The sequence below is a fragment of the Ambystoma mexicanum genome, chromosome 10 (genome assembly GCF_040938575.1).
Source record: "Ambystoma mexicanum isolate Mex_15411 chromosome 10, UKY_AmexF1_1, whole genome shotgun sequence".
In the NCBI taxonomy this organism is placed as follows: Eukaryota; Metazoa; Chordata; class Amphibia; order Caudata; family Ambystomatidae; genus Ambystoma; species Ambystoma mexicanum.
Window position 1 is genome coordinate 455,232,605 of NC_090932.1, and position 12,908 is coordinate 455,245,512.

At 47.9% G+C, this 12,908-nt stretch overlaps 1 protein-coding gene across 5 annotated transcripts in view; it reads right to left on the bottom strand.

Annotated features, from left to right (window-relative positions):
• The window catches only part of STAG1 (STAG1 cohesin complex component), a 2,120,576-nt gene that overhangs the window by 312,046 nt on the left and 1,795,622 nt on the right, over window positions 1-12,908 (bottom strand). The gene's annotated exons all lie outside the window — the stretch shown is intronic.

A 12,908-nucleotide genomic window follows, 5' to 3' on the forward strand; every position in this document is an offset into this window, starting at 1 on the left:
TCTGTTTTTCTTACAGTAGAAACTACCTGCAAAACCACTGGTACTATAGTTTGAAGGAACAAAAGCTGTAAAAGTATTGGCAATTCTACTACGGGGTAGGCTGGGAGGGCGATGAGGAATATGGGGAGGAACCTCGTCGAAAGAACGTTACCAGAGGTAAGAAACTTGTTATTCTAATGGATTGGGTCCTCCCACGTATTCCTCATCTTTGATAGACTCTCAGTGTTTGTTTTGGTGGAGGGAGTAAGAATTTAGTTATGAATGGAGGACAGTCTTTCCAAAGCTTCCATCCTGACCGAGGGAAGATTCAAGGCAGTAATGCCTTGTGAACTTGTGTATAGTAGATTTTTAGATTGGTCACCCCTTTGCAGAGTCGTAGAGGTAGCGATGCCCCTGGTGGAATGGGCCCTTAAACCTGCCTGCCAGCCTGTATTATTCTGAGATTGCCAGAAAGATCCATCTGGATAAGGTCTGCTTTCTCACAGCCTGACCCAGTTTGTGACTTCTATAGCCTATAAAAAGCTGATCATCTATACGAAGTTTGGATAATCTAGAGATATAGAAGCGTAAAGCTCTACGTGGATCCAATCTGTGAAAACCTCTCCTCTTTGCCGGGACGAGGTGGAGGGTAGAAAGGGGGCAATACAATTGTTTGTCCTACATGGAAATCTGAAATGATTTTTAGGTAAAAATGAAGGCTTAACCCTCAGGACCAACTTATCCTTGTGGTAAATAGCAAAAGGGTGGCTTGGATGATAGTGCCAGCAATTCACTCACTCTACAGGCTGAAGTTAATGCTACCAACAGAATGGTTTTAAATGTTAGCAACTTTAACAGACATGAATTTAGAGGTTCAAAGGGTGCACACATTAGAAATGTTAATACCAGATTAAGGTCCCAAATTGGAACCTGGAAAGGAGATGGGGGAAACACATTGCTGAGTCCCTTTAGAAATTGTGTCAAAAGTGGGATCTTAAAATATGAAGATTCTTCTGACGAGCGCTTAAAGATGGATAGCGCCACCAAATACACCTTCATTGTTTCAACCTGGAGCCCTTGCACCAGCTGCAGAACTTGCTTCAACGGCACAAGGACTTTGTTGCTGGCGTTCTGGCCGATAGCAAATTCTCCATTACGTCATCTGGGGGGTGCCAATCCTTGTATCTCAGTCTCTCTGAAACCATGCGTGAAGGCCAAGTGTCTTGACCTGTGGACGTAGAACCTGACCAGCCTCTCGCGAGAGAAGAACAAGTTACTTACCAACTGTAATTTTCTTTCGACTGGATGTTCCTCCCACGTATTCCTCATCTTAGATACATTCGTCAGCTTGCTGCTTCTTTCGGATTTTTTTTTCGCCAGAGGGCACTGTGCACAAGGCCGCCTAGCTTGGTCTCTCGAAGGCCGCCGTCAAGCGTCGATGTCATCCGTCGTATAAATGGCTCGAGCCGCGCCCGTTGTTTAAGTTCTGGTTTTTTCCCCCGATGTTAATGGTCGCATCATTTGTATTTTGTGTCGGCAGATATCAGGCTCTTAAGGAAGTGCAAGTGCAACAAGCCTAACAACTGTATGGAGGGTTAAGTTGGGAAGTTCGAAGAGGAATACGAGGAAGGAACATCCAGTCGAAAGAACATTACAGTTGGTAAGAAACTTGTTCTTGGAATGGATTGTGTCCTCCCACGTATTCCTCATCTTAGATAGACTCCCAATGCAGTTGTAATTTAGAGGAGGAGGGAGTACCATAGTTCTTCAATTATGCACAGAATGAAGGACGGCTTTTGCAAAAAAGCCTCCTTGGTAAAAATTGGTGTCTAAACAATGTTTTGCAAAAGTGTGCATTGATGACCAAGTGGCCGCAGCACAAATGTCTTGCACTGGGACACCTCTGAAGTGCTGTGGAAGTTGCCATGCCCCTGGTTTAATGAAACCATCTGGAGGCTAGTTCCCAGCTAATTTGCAACATTCAGACATTGCTAGGATAATCCATCTGGATATAGTTTGTTTGGACACACCAAGGCCCAATTTATGTCCAGTATAACTGACAAACAACTGATCTGTTTGTCTAAATCTTTCCAGTCTAGATATGTAGAAACAGAGCCCTTTTAGGGTCTAGACTGTGGAATCTTTCCTCCTCTTTACTAGCGTGTGGAGGAGGATAAAAGGATGGTAAAGTGATTTTCTGTGACAGATGGAAATCCGAAACTATTTTAAGTAGGAAAAAAGGCTTGACCTTTAAAACAACTTTATCTTTATGGAAAACTGTGCAAGGAGGCTTGCAAGAGTGCCTGCAACTCACTCACCCTGCGGGTTGAAGTTAGAGCCACTGGTTTTTAAAGTTAGGAGCCTTAAAACACAAGAATGTAAGAACTCAAAAGGGGCACACAAACTTTAAAACAATTTAAATCCCAAATGGGAACTTGGAATGGTGTAGGAGGGAACATATTTGTTAACCCTTTAAGAAATTGAATAACCAAAAGGTATTTTGAAATATGAAGCTTCTCTGAGGAGCGCTTGATGATTGATAGCGCTGCCAAATATCCTTTAATAGTTCCAACTTGGGGCCCAGAGTTGGCTAACTGTAATAGAAAGGAAAGCACCACAGGAGTGGTATACTGAAAAGGATCCACATTCTTATCCCTGCACCAGTTTCTGAATTTCTTCCAACGACACCGGTATAAGTATTTTGTTGCTGGCCTTCTGGCCGAAAGCAAAATCTCCATAACGTCATCCGGGAAGTCCCAATCCTTGTATCTCAACCTCTCAGAAGCCAGGCGTGAAGGTCGAGTGTCTTGACCTCTGAATGGAGAATCCGACCTTCCTCTTGTGAGAGAAGTTACTCTCTTTGTGAAAGACGTATTGGAGGGCAGATGGACATGTCCAGAAGGTCCGGGTACCACGTCCTCCTGGCCCAGTCCGGGCCAATTAGGATCATGGTTCTCCTGAACTTTCTCAACCTCCTGATTTCATGAGGAATCACAGGGACTGGAGGAAACACATAAAGGAGTGGATATACCCAGTCCACTACGAACGCGTCCCCTAGAGCTGCTCACGGGGGAAATTCCCTTGAGCAATACAGATCGCACTTCTGGTTTGCCCCGGTCGCGAACAGATCCACTTGAGGGGTTCCCCAAAGGGTGAAAATCTCTTGAAGGACTTCCTGAGCTAACTCCCACTCGTGGAAGACTGCCCTGCCTGCTCAGAGCATCCGCTGCCGTGTTCAGCTCTCCGGCTAGGTGAACTGCCGACAGAGAGATTCCTTCTTGCATTGCTCACAACCAGAGCTGCATTGCCTCTCTGCAAAGTGGGAGTGATCCTACGCCTCCTCATTGGTTGAGGTAGTACATGGCCACTGTGTTGTCCGTCATTATCAGGACATTCTTTCCCTGTACAGAGGGCAGAAAGGCATTCACCGGTAGTCTGATTGCCCTCAGCTCCAAAAGGTTGATGCGTAGTTTGGACTCCGATGGAGACCAACGACCGCTATTGTCAGATCGTTGGTGTGGGCTCCCCACCCTGTGAGTAAGGCGTCCGTCACTACAGTTATCTCCGGCCATGGTTGCCAAAAAGGTTCCCCTCTGAGGATATTTTCCTTGTGAGCCAACCAAAGGAGATCTTGAGCCACCTTGGACGGGACTTGTAGAAGATCTGACATCTCCCCATAAAACTGGGACCATTGAATCCTGAGGGCCCATTGAAGGGATCTCATCCTCAGCCGAGCCTCTGGCACCAGAAAAATGCAGGATCCAATGAGGCCTAGCAACCTTAGGAAGTTGAACGCCAGTAGATGTTGGGCATTCTGAAATTTTGTTACCATCTGCAGAATGTGGTGAGCTCTTTCCTCGGGAGACGAGGCTTTCCCCGAGGTGGTGTCCAAGACCGCTCCAATTAATTGGAGTCTTTGGCTCGGAACCATTTGTGACTTCTTCTAATTGAGGGACAAGCCCAATTTGTGTAGGAAGTGAAATGTCATGGCCAGATGTCCCTGGGCCAGTTTGGGCGAACTTGCCCTGATTAGCCAATCATCCAGATAAGGGTAGATGTGAATCCCCTCCCTTCTGAGACTCGCTGCCACTACCGCCATTAGTTTGGTGAAGACCCTCGGGACGGAAGTCAGCCCAAATGGCAGAACTCAAAACTGATAGTGAGATCTGCCAATTGCGAACCTCAGGTACTTTCTGTGTTTGAGATGGATTGGCACATGAAAGTAAGCACCCTGAACGTCCAATGAAGCCAGCTAGTCCTGAAGAGCCTGAAGGATCTGAGAAAGGGTCAACATCTTGAACTTGTCCTTCCTGAGGAATTTGTTCAAATTTCTCAAGTCCAAGATGGGTCTCAATCCTGCGTCCTTTTTGGGAATGAGAAAATAAGGGGAGTACCAACCCTTGTTCCTCTCCGCTACACGTACATGTTCTATTGCACCTTTCTCTAGCAGGGTAAAATCTCTTGCACAAGGAGCGGGTCTGGAAGTTTTACAGAGTTGGCTCCCGGTGGATGATCTTGAGTCCTTTGATGAAAAGGAAGACAGTAACACTGTCACCATCTCTAGTGCCCAGCCATCCGACGTAATGCCCCGCCATTCGGCCAGATACTGAGTGAATCTGTCTCCCACCGGTGTCTTGTGTGTTAAGGCCTCAAAGTGGCTTTGCAGTGGCTGCAGCAGTGGCTGAGAAGGTAGTATCCGCTGCTGTGGCCGATCTAGCACACCTCCCTTTTCCACCACAAAAGGGTTTTCTTTGTTGTCCCCTCTGACTGGCTGTTAGGGAGAATTCTCTTCTAAGGCTAATTTCCCTTACCTATAGAGTACCCCAGCAGCTTTGCTGGATTTGAAGGGTTTATTTTTTTCTCCTGCTAAGAGTGAGACTCCTTTTCCCCACTCAGACAGATTGCTAGTGTGTGTTTTAGGCTATCTTGTGTGCTTATGGTCTATGTGGTTTTTCTCGCCCTCATATGCATCATCTTTTTACATGTGTGTTACACAGCACCCTCAGTGCAGAACACAGGGGTGTCCTAGTGACCCCCAAACATAGACTCCATACCCTGGGACTGACTACTGTCTCCCAGGGCATGTCAAGTCCCCATTGACTTTATTAGTCAATAGATTTGAACAAAACCAGTACAACCCATCTTACTATGAAGTACTGGAAAGGGTTAATAGTTTTTCCATAGTGTTCATTTTCGAGAGGGTACCGTCCAGTCCCTCTCTCCAAAGTTTCTGGCTGGTGTCAGTGGTTGCTGCCATAAATATTCGACCGTGCATATTTTCCTATGGGATTTTCCCATTGTTCGAGGCTACCATTTTTACTGACAGCATCTAACATACCGCCGGTTTATTTTAATATTAACTTTACTCCGGTAGGTTTTTATTGCCAGATCTTTGATCATATTTCTTTGTGTCTTTCTCTGAAATCCTAACCCGGGTCGGGGATCCTTTGTTCGTCCTTTTGGCGGGCTTCTGCACAGAAGCCCTCCTTTCGGCACCACTGAGTTTGGGGTAGACAGGATGTGTGGGAGGGGGAATAGGCACCCTGGACAGGGTTACCTAGGCAACCCAAGTTGCACTCTGCCCCGATAGGCTGGGGTATTATCCGGCCAGGATAGCCACCCCACTGTGTCAGTGACAGCTAGGCGGTATGAATGGGGGGTTTTCTGCATAAAAACAGGGCTCGCTCTGAGGACAAGACATCACCACTGGAACTAAGAAACCCGAAGAGGAGATAAGCTGAAAAAATCTGCAACGACACCCACCGGTGAAGCCCTGATGCAGATCCTCACCACTTTTCTCCAACAACTCGAGAAGATCTTCACCTGCAAGAGTCTTCGTCCCTTGAGCTGGTAGGGCCAACCAGTTCGCCAATCGTCTTCCAGGACCTGCCTTGGTCGAATCACCAGTGGCAAACAATAGGAGACCGGATAGCAAGGCACCCGTCCACAACGACCGCGGAGGAGCGTACCTTTTATTCGTCTTGGCATCACCGTGGCTGCTTTCATCCCTGGGCAGTGCAGTAACTCGAACCTTCCTCCACTACGAGAGCCTCTCTTCCTCTGCTGGATCTCCCGAACTCCCAGGAACTACCGCCACCGCAAGAGCCTCTTCCACATTTAAGGTACATTGTTCCGCCAGGCCTCCCATTTCGTTGGTTACTGCTTAAAGGTGTTTTAAATCATTTACTTACCTTCTGGTTGGCCGCCCCTGTCGTCTAACATTATCTTTTCACATCTGCAACCACCTTTTCAACTTGTTAAACAAAGACTTGACTGCAGCTACAAGAACAGTTTGATCTTGGGCATTTGCCTTGTACCACTGACTCTGGCACAGGCATCTTGACTCTGGCTAAATCTGTTACAACTGCCTTCTCTCGATTGCTTCTCACTAAGAAATGTGTTGGTGCTCCTAAACTCTTATAACCACCTTTCCTTCCCCATCCTATATTGCTGAAGTGCTATTTTGCTTGTTTTTCATCAAAGTATTGCTGATACTAAAGTACTGCCTTGCCTAACTTGTCCACAATCTAATTGCGAAGTGTTGCTGGTGTGTTTAGGAGTCTAACCCTGATTAACTTGTCCTTTCCCTCTCTCTGAAGAAATTGTTCGAGTGACATTTCTGCTTAGTTTACACTGCCGTTTTGCTCAGTTTTCACTTTGGCTCAAACTTGTCTACAATTTAAATAGGGAGTTCTGTATACTTTTCTTGACTGTTCTAACTTACTTTAATAATTCAAACATTAGAATCTGGCTTCTCAAATATTGACCATTTGAATGATACAACCCAGATACTACACGCTGTATGTCTTAAATTTAGACTGTCCTATGTTCTGAAAAATTAAAGTGCATTGTTGACACTCACTGCACTCACAATTTGCAGAGTCAAGCCGAATGATGGCTCTGGATAGGCAGCTGTTCTCAGACACATTCACCAGAAGGCATAGTGCAGGTCAGCTCCCACCATCTGACGTACAGCTTACTTAACTCCGTTCTCCCGCCTACCCCCCCCCCCACCCTCTCAATCCCTCCCCCACCACAAACACCCTTTTGGAGCCCAACCTGAGCAGTGCAACGTCCTGTTTAGAAGGATAAGGACGAGTAAAAGAGGCAACTGAACCTTCTGGTTATCATGGAACTCAGATATAACATTTAGTTTTGAACAGTGAAGAAAAAAGAACTTGCATCTCTAGAATACGTTTAACAGATGTAATCTCAACCAAAAACAGTTTAGCGTAACAAGCCAAAGAGTACACTAGTGCATGGGCTTGAAGGGAAAACTTCAGTAAAGGACCAAATTAAGATCCCAAGATGAAACAACAAATTGCATCGGGTAATCATTTCATCAGGCAGGTCAAAAAGTGGCCAATCAGGGGAACTGTAAAGAATGAACCCTGCTCCGGAGACCAATAAAACAATTAAAAAACATCAGGCCAACCCTTGCCTGAGCCCACCTTAAATCCATTCCTCTGCTAGGACAGAAAAAATTCCCAAGGTGAGGTAGGATATAGAGTCCTCGCTCCTGCACAAGCTCTCAAACCTTTGCGACCTGCACTCATTAATAAACCTTGTATCAGGCCACCATGCAGACACCAACACCTCTATGACATCAATGTTAATCTACCAGCCACCTTACATCTGGTCAACAGCCACGTATGAAGGCTGAGAGACTCATTTCAGGTGCAACACTCAAACTCTGGACTAGAAAAACAAGATGGTCCTCTTAAGGTCTGGGTAACTGGTACTCTGAGCCCCATCTGTGGCAATCAGAATTATGCATGGTCAAAAAGCCATCCCCCATCAGTGTTTTCAGGACCGCTCCAATAAATTGGAGCCTTTCAAAAGGTGTCACTTGCAACTTCTAGAAGTTTAGAGAGAAGCCCAAGTTATGCCATTGTACTGCAGTGTCAAAGAAGCCAATCATCCAGGTAAGGAAACATTTACTGTCCCTTCTCAGCCAGGCTGCAACTACGGCTATCAACTTGTTGAAGGACCAAGGTGCAGAGGTTGGACTGTTAACTTGTGATGCCTATCATGAACCTCAAACACTTCCTGTGCTTTAGCAAATGGAGGTAAGCATCCTAGAGGTCCAATGACACCAACCAGTCAAGGCTCTGTAGAACCAACAGAATCTCCACCAAGGTCAACATCCTGAACTTGCCCCGCCGAGGTCTAGGATGAGACCACCTTCCTCCCTCTTTGGCACCAAGTAGTACCGGGAGTACCACCACAGACTCTTCTCAAAAGGTAGAAACCCTCCCCAGAGGCCCACTAGCCAAAAATGTGGTCAGCTCATCCAATAGTGCCAACTGCGGATCTTGGAAAGGAATCAAAGGAGGCCTGTCCAGAGGCTGGTGCAGAAACTGGGCAGTTGCCATTCCAAAACAGTTGCAAAATCAAGGGATCAGAGGTGGCTGCCTCCATTTCTTGGCAAAGTCTGAGATACAATACCCAAAAAGAGCAGAGTTCTGCTCTGTGTGCCCTGGGGGTCATTGACAGGCAGGAACTGCATTGCTCCACTTCAATGTCCACTGCAAGACATTGTCAGAGACAGACCGAAGGGCCCTACACTGGTTGCCCGCCAAACAGAGGATTACTCACAAGATACTGTCCCTAGCATACAAATGCTGGAACACTGCTGCCCCTCAGTATCTGATCAATCCATTGACTACTAAGCAACCCATGCGCACATTACGCTCTAATGGCAATGACAAGCTGGTACAACCATGTTTTAAACTGGCAAAATTTGGCTGGGCCAGTTGTGAAATACATGCACCACAGGAATGGAATGCTCTTCCTCTTCCCACAGGAACATCTCCATCTTTGGCAGACTTTAAGAAAGCCATTAAAACCCATCTCTTCAAATCAGCAGACTAATAGAACATTTCCTCCCCCACCCCCCTGTTCTAACCTTTACTGCGACCCTGTGTTTTTTGTGCGCTCTGAGGCCCATGGCGTCTTTGTCTAGTACTGCCACGGCAGCCATCTTGAACAAGGAAGAAAAGACTCTTGAATCAAACGGCAAGAAGGTCTACTCTAATGCTGGCCTACACCTCAGGCAGGCCAACGCAGATGCCATGCTGGCTGAAGCTAATCAACACCTGTGGAGGGAAGTCAGACTTCCTGCCTCACATCCCAAAGGACAAGCAAGACGCATTCAAAGCGGGCTTAACTGAGGCGAAACACGTGGCACAGGACATTATGGAGGCCACATCGACACAGCTAACAGAGCGATCCACATGAGGCGCGTGGCCTGGCTCCAGCCTACCAAGTTCAACCCAGATATCCAGTATAGAATCCTGGACCTTCCCTTCGAAGGGGGTGATCTTTTCCACTCCACAATTAAGAGCTGGACAAGAAGAAGAGCAGCTCTCGGACAGCCCAAGTCGCTGGCGATTCATACCAAGCCTACAGTGAAGCCTCTCACACAGGCACAGTCCCCCTCAGACAAAGGGTGATCTTTTGGCGGTTCCCGCGGGTTCTAGAACCGCAAAGCCAGGTAACCTGACAGTCTCCCAGCCAGCACAGGCGAATACGCCACAAAGCCTCGAATAAGGAGTTCTTCCAGTCCCCCTACCACTCATCAGCCTATGACCAGAAGAAACACTGATGATTCTTTTCAAGTCCACAGCATCCCTTTTGGGGCAGGCTGGCTTTGCACAGTCAGGATTGGCGGTTGAAGTTTGCAGACACCTAGGTCATCTCAATTGTGACCTGGGGCTTCCGGTTACCTCTTCCTTCTCCTCTCCAGAGTCCAACCCCCTCCCACAGATTGGTACACCATCACTCCTAGCAGAGATTTGCTCCCTTGTAGAGAACAAGGCGGTAAAGGAGGATCTATCCTACCCCCCACTCTGCAGCAGGGGAAGGGCTTGTACTCCTGCATCTGTGCTACTCAAAAGAAGAACCAGGCGGGCCTGCAAGTGGTGTTGGTTTTGTCTTCCCTGAACCTTTACCTACCTCTGCATAAGTTCAAGATGGTGACGCCAGCGCTCATAGCCGAAGACAGTGTGGGAGAGACTGGATGTGCTCCCTGGACCTGAAGGACGCTTATCTCCACATTCCTATTGTGCAGCCTCACCGGGCCTTCTTCAGGTTCTGAGTCATGGGTATGCATTTCCAGTAAAAGGTTCTGCCCAGGCGTTTAAATTCAGAGAGTCTTCACGAGGCACACAAATGCAGTGGCAGCTTTCCTCCGTCAGAGGGGCTGCATGTCTATCCATGCCTTGACGACTGGTTAGTCAGGGCTTAATTTCCAGAGCAGGTTTGTGCCTCAGCAGACAGGCCCTGCTCCACCCTATTCGACCTGAGGTTTTCAATCAACTACCAGAAATCTCAGCTCACCCCTACACAGATGCTAGTGTTTCTGAGCCTGCTGTGGGACAGCAGCAGCAGAGGGTATTCCCCACCAGGGACAAAGTTACAGCGAATCCGACTGCCATCTCATTTCCACAGCAGGTCATTCACCATGGCCTGATGGTATCAACACCTTCTGGGCGTTCTGGCAGCATGTCTTCTGGCGGTCCCATACACCCGACCCTGCACGAGGTGGATTCAGCTGCATTTTGTGGATTCCTGTGATCAGGAGTTGGGCCATCGGGGTACCCAAGTCTCCATCCCGCAACATTTGGGCCACGATCTCAAATGTTGGCAACAGGATGAGAACATTTTGGTGGGCAGCCCATTCCATCCACCCCCCGCCCCCATAGAGTAACACCATTACCACAGACTCCTACCTCCATGGGTGGGAGCTACTCCGGGAACGCACACGGTGCATGGGCTCTGGAACCAGACCGACCGACAGAATCACATCAACTGGCTGAAACTTATGGCAATCTGGTTGGCCCTCAAGTACTTTCTCCCAACCATCAAGGGCAGGTCTGTGTGCATCCAGACCGACAACACAACCTGCATGTACTGTATAAACACACAGGGGGCATCAGATCCCTGCAGCTGTGCTAGTTGACACTGGAAATCTGGGAATGGGCCATCAGTCAGGAGGTGTGGATCTTTAAGTGGTTCACCTTCTGGGCGAATCCAACCTCGAAGCAGACAGACCGTCACCTAGTCTCAAACAATCACGAGTGGCAGCTGAATGGAAGAGTTACGCAGGACGTGTTCAACAGATGGGGCCACCTCACCACAGACCCATTTGTGACAGTAAACAACCGGACGTGTCAGCAATTCGCATCCTGGGGAGGAAGGGGCTGCAACTATCTGGGGGACTCAACCCAGGTACCCTGGGACAGGATGCGGGCATATGCATTCCCACCCACACTGCTTGTTCACAAGATCAGGAACTCAAAGATAATTCTGCTTTTGGGGTAAAGAAAGTGGGGTGAACCCAATGACATGCACAATGGACCAAGTATTATTCTCGTCAGATTGGGTGTCCTGGCGGATACCTGCTGGACATACCTGGCCGCTATTGGCGCATACAGGAAATCAGACTCTTATCCTGTCTTCGGCTAATCCTGTAGTAAAAAGAAAATCTTAAGGGCTTGACCAGGCTGTATCCCCTAGTCAAACGCCTGCATCCTGTTTGGAACCTCAACGTGGTGCTAAGTGCTATAGCCCACAAACCATTTGAACCCATGGCCACAGCAGACATTAAGTTGGTCACTCTGAAGACAACCCTTCTGGTTGGGCTTACGTCAGCTCGCACAGTGAGTGAGGTCGACGCGCAAGTGGCCTCAGAGCCATACACTAGATTTCACAAAGACAAGCTTGTGCTTTGCACGCACCCTAGGTTCCTTCCAAAGGTGGTGTCATCCTTTCATATCCAGGAGATTGTGCTCCCCACAATCTTCCTCGACCCCAAGAAAAACACTGAGAAAACGATCCACTGCCTGGATGTAAAGAGAGCATTGAAATTGTAACAGTAAAGAGCAAAGGGCATCCGCAAGATGGATGCAATGTTTGTAACATTTGGAGGCTCAAGGCCTGGGCAGTAAGCTTCCAAGGCATCGCTAGGTCGATGGATGACAGCAGCGATCCAGGAGGCATACAAGGTGTAACGTAAGGATCCGCCGCAGGGCATGCATGTGGTAAGAGTAAAGGAGACTGCAGTCGCGTTCCAGCATCACATTCCCTGGCAGGTGATCAGCAGGGCAGCAACATGGGCAACCCCTTCGGCCTTCTGCAAACACTACTGCTTGGATACCAGTGCCAAGGCAGATGCAGCATTCGGCCAAGCGGTGCTGCGTAATCCATTTGCCTAGAGGGTCAGGCTCTCCTCCCCAGGGTGTTGTGCCAGTTGAAATCGTTGATACAGGATGGAGAAAAGGGGACGGCATGTAGTAGTAGTTAAGTGTTACTCAGCGGAGTGATTAATGTACTCCTAGTCCACAGTCCCCTTTTCTCCATACATCCCACCATCCATCCCCTGATAATAAGACCAGGGATGCTGTTAAGTAATATACAGGCGAGGTATCAAAAGGGGACTAAGGTGTGTGTTGCGCGGTGGGCAGGGTTAGGAGTGCCCGCGCTCCTGGGGCGGCACGTCAGTACATTTAAAGGGGAAATGCGTTTTTTCTGGTGGAAAAGAGGTTCTGTTCCCGTCCCTTGCAAGGGACGCCCCATACAGGATGGAGGAAAAGGCATTATGGACTAGGAGTACGTTAATCACGCCGTTGAGTAACCATTTTTGCTGCATTTGCTTCTGGAGGACCATATGGTGCATGGATCAGCATTATGTGCAGTCATCCGTAATGGATACGACATACTTTGCTGGCATCTGAAAATGACATCTGCCACACACCATTCCGTAGGGATTAAAGCCCACCCTTAAGGGGAGATACATTGCTCTGCTATGATGCAAGTTTAAATAATGAGAAGAATATGGCCTCCCTCATACTAGTATTTTGTTCGCCTTCACATCATCTTAAAATGTTAATATACAGTACCATGTTTTGCCCCAGGCTCCTATTAAC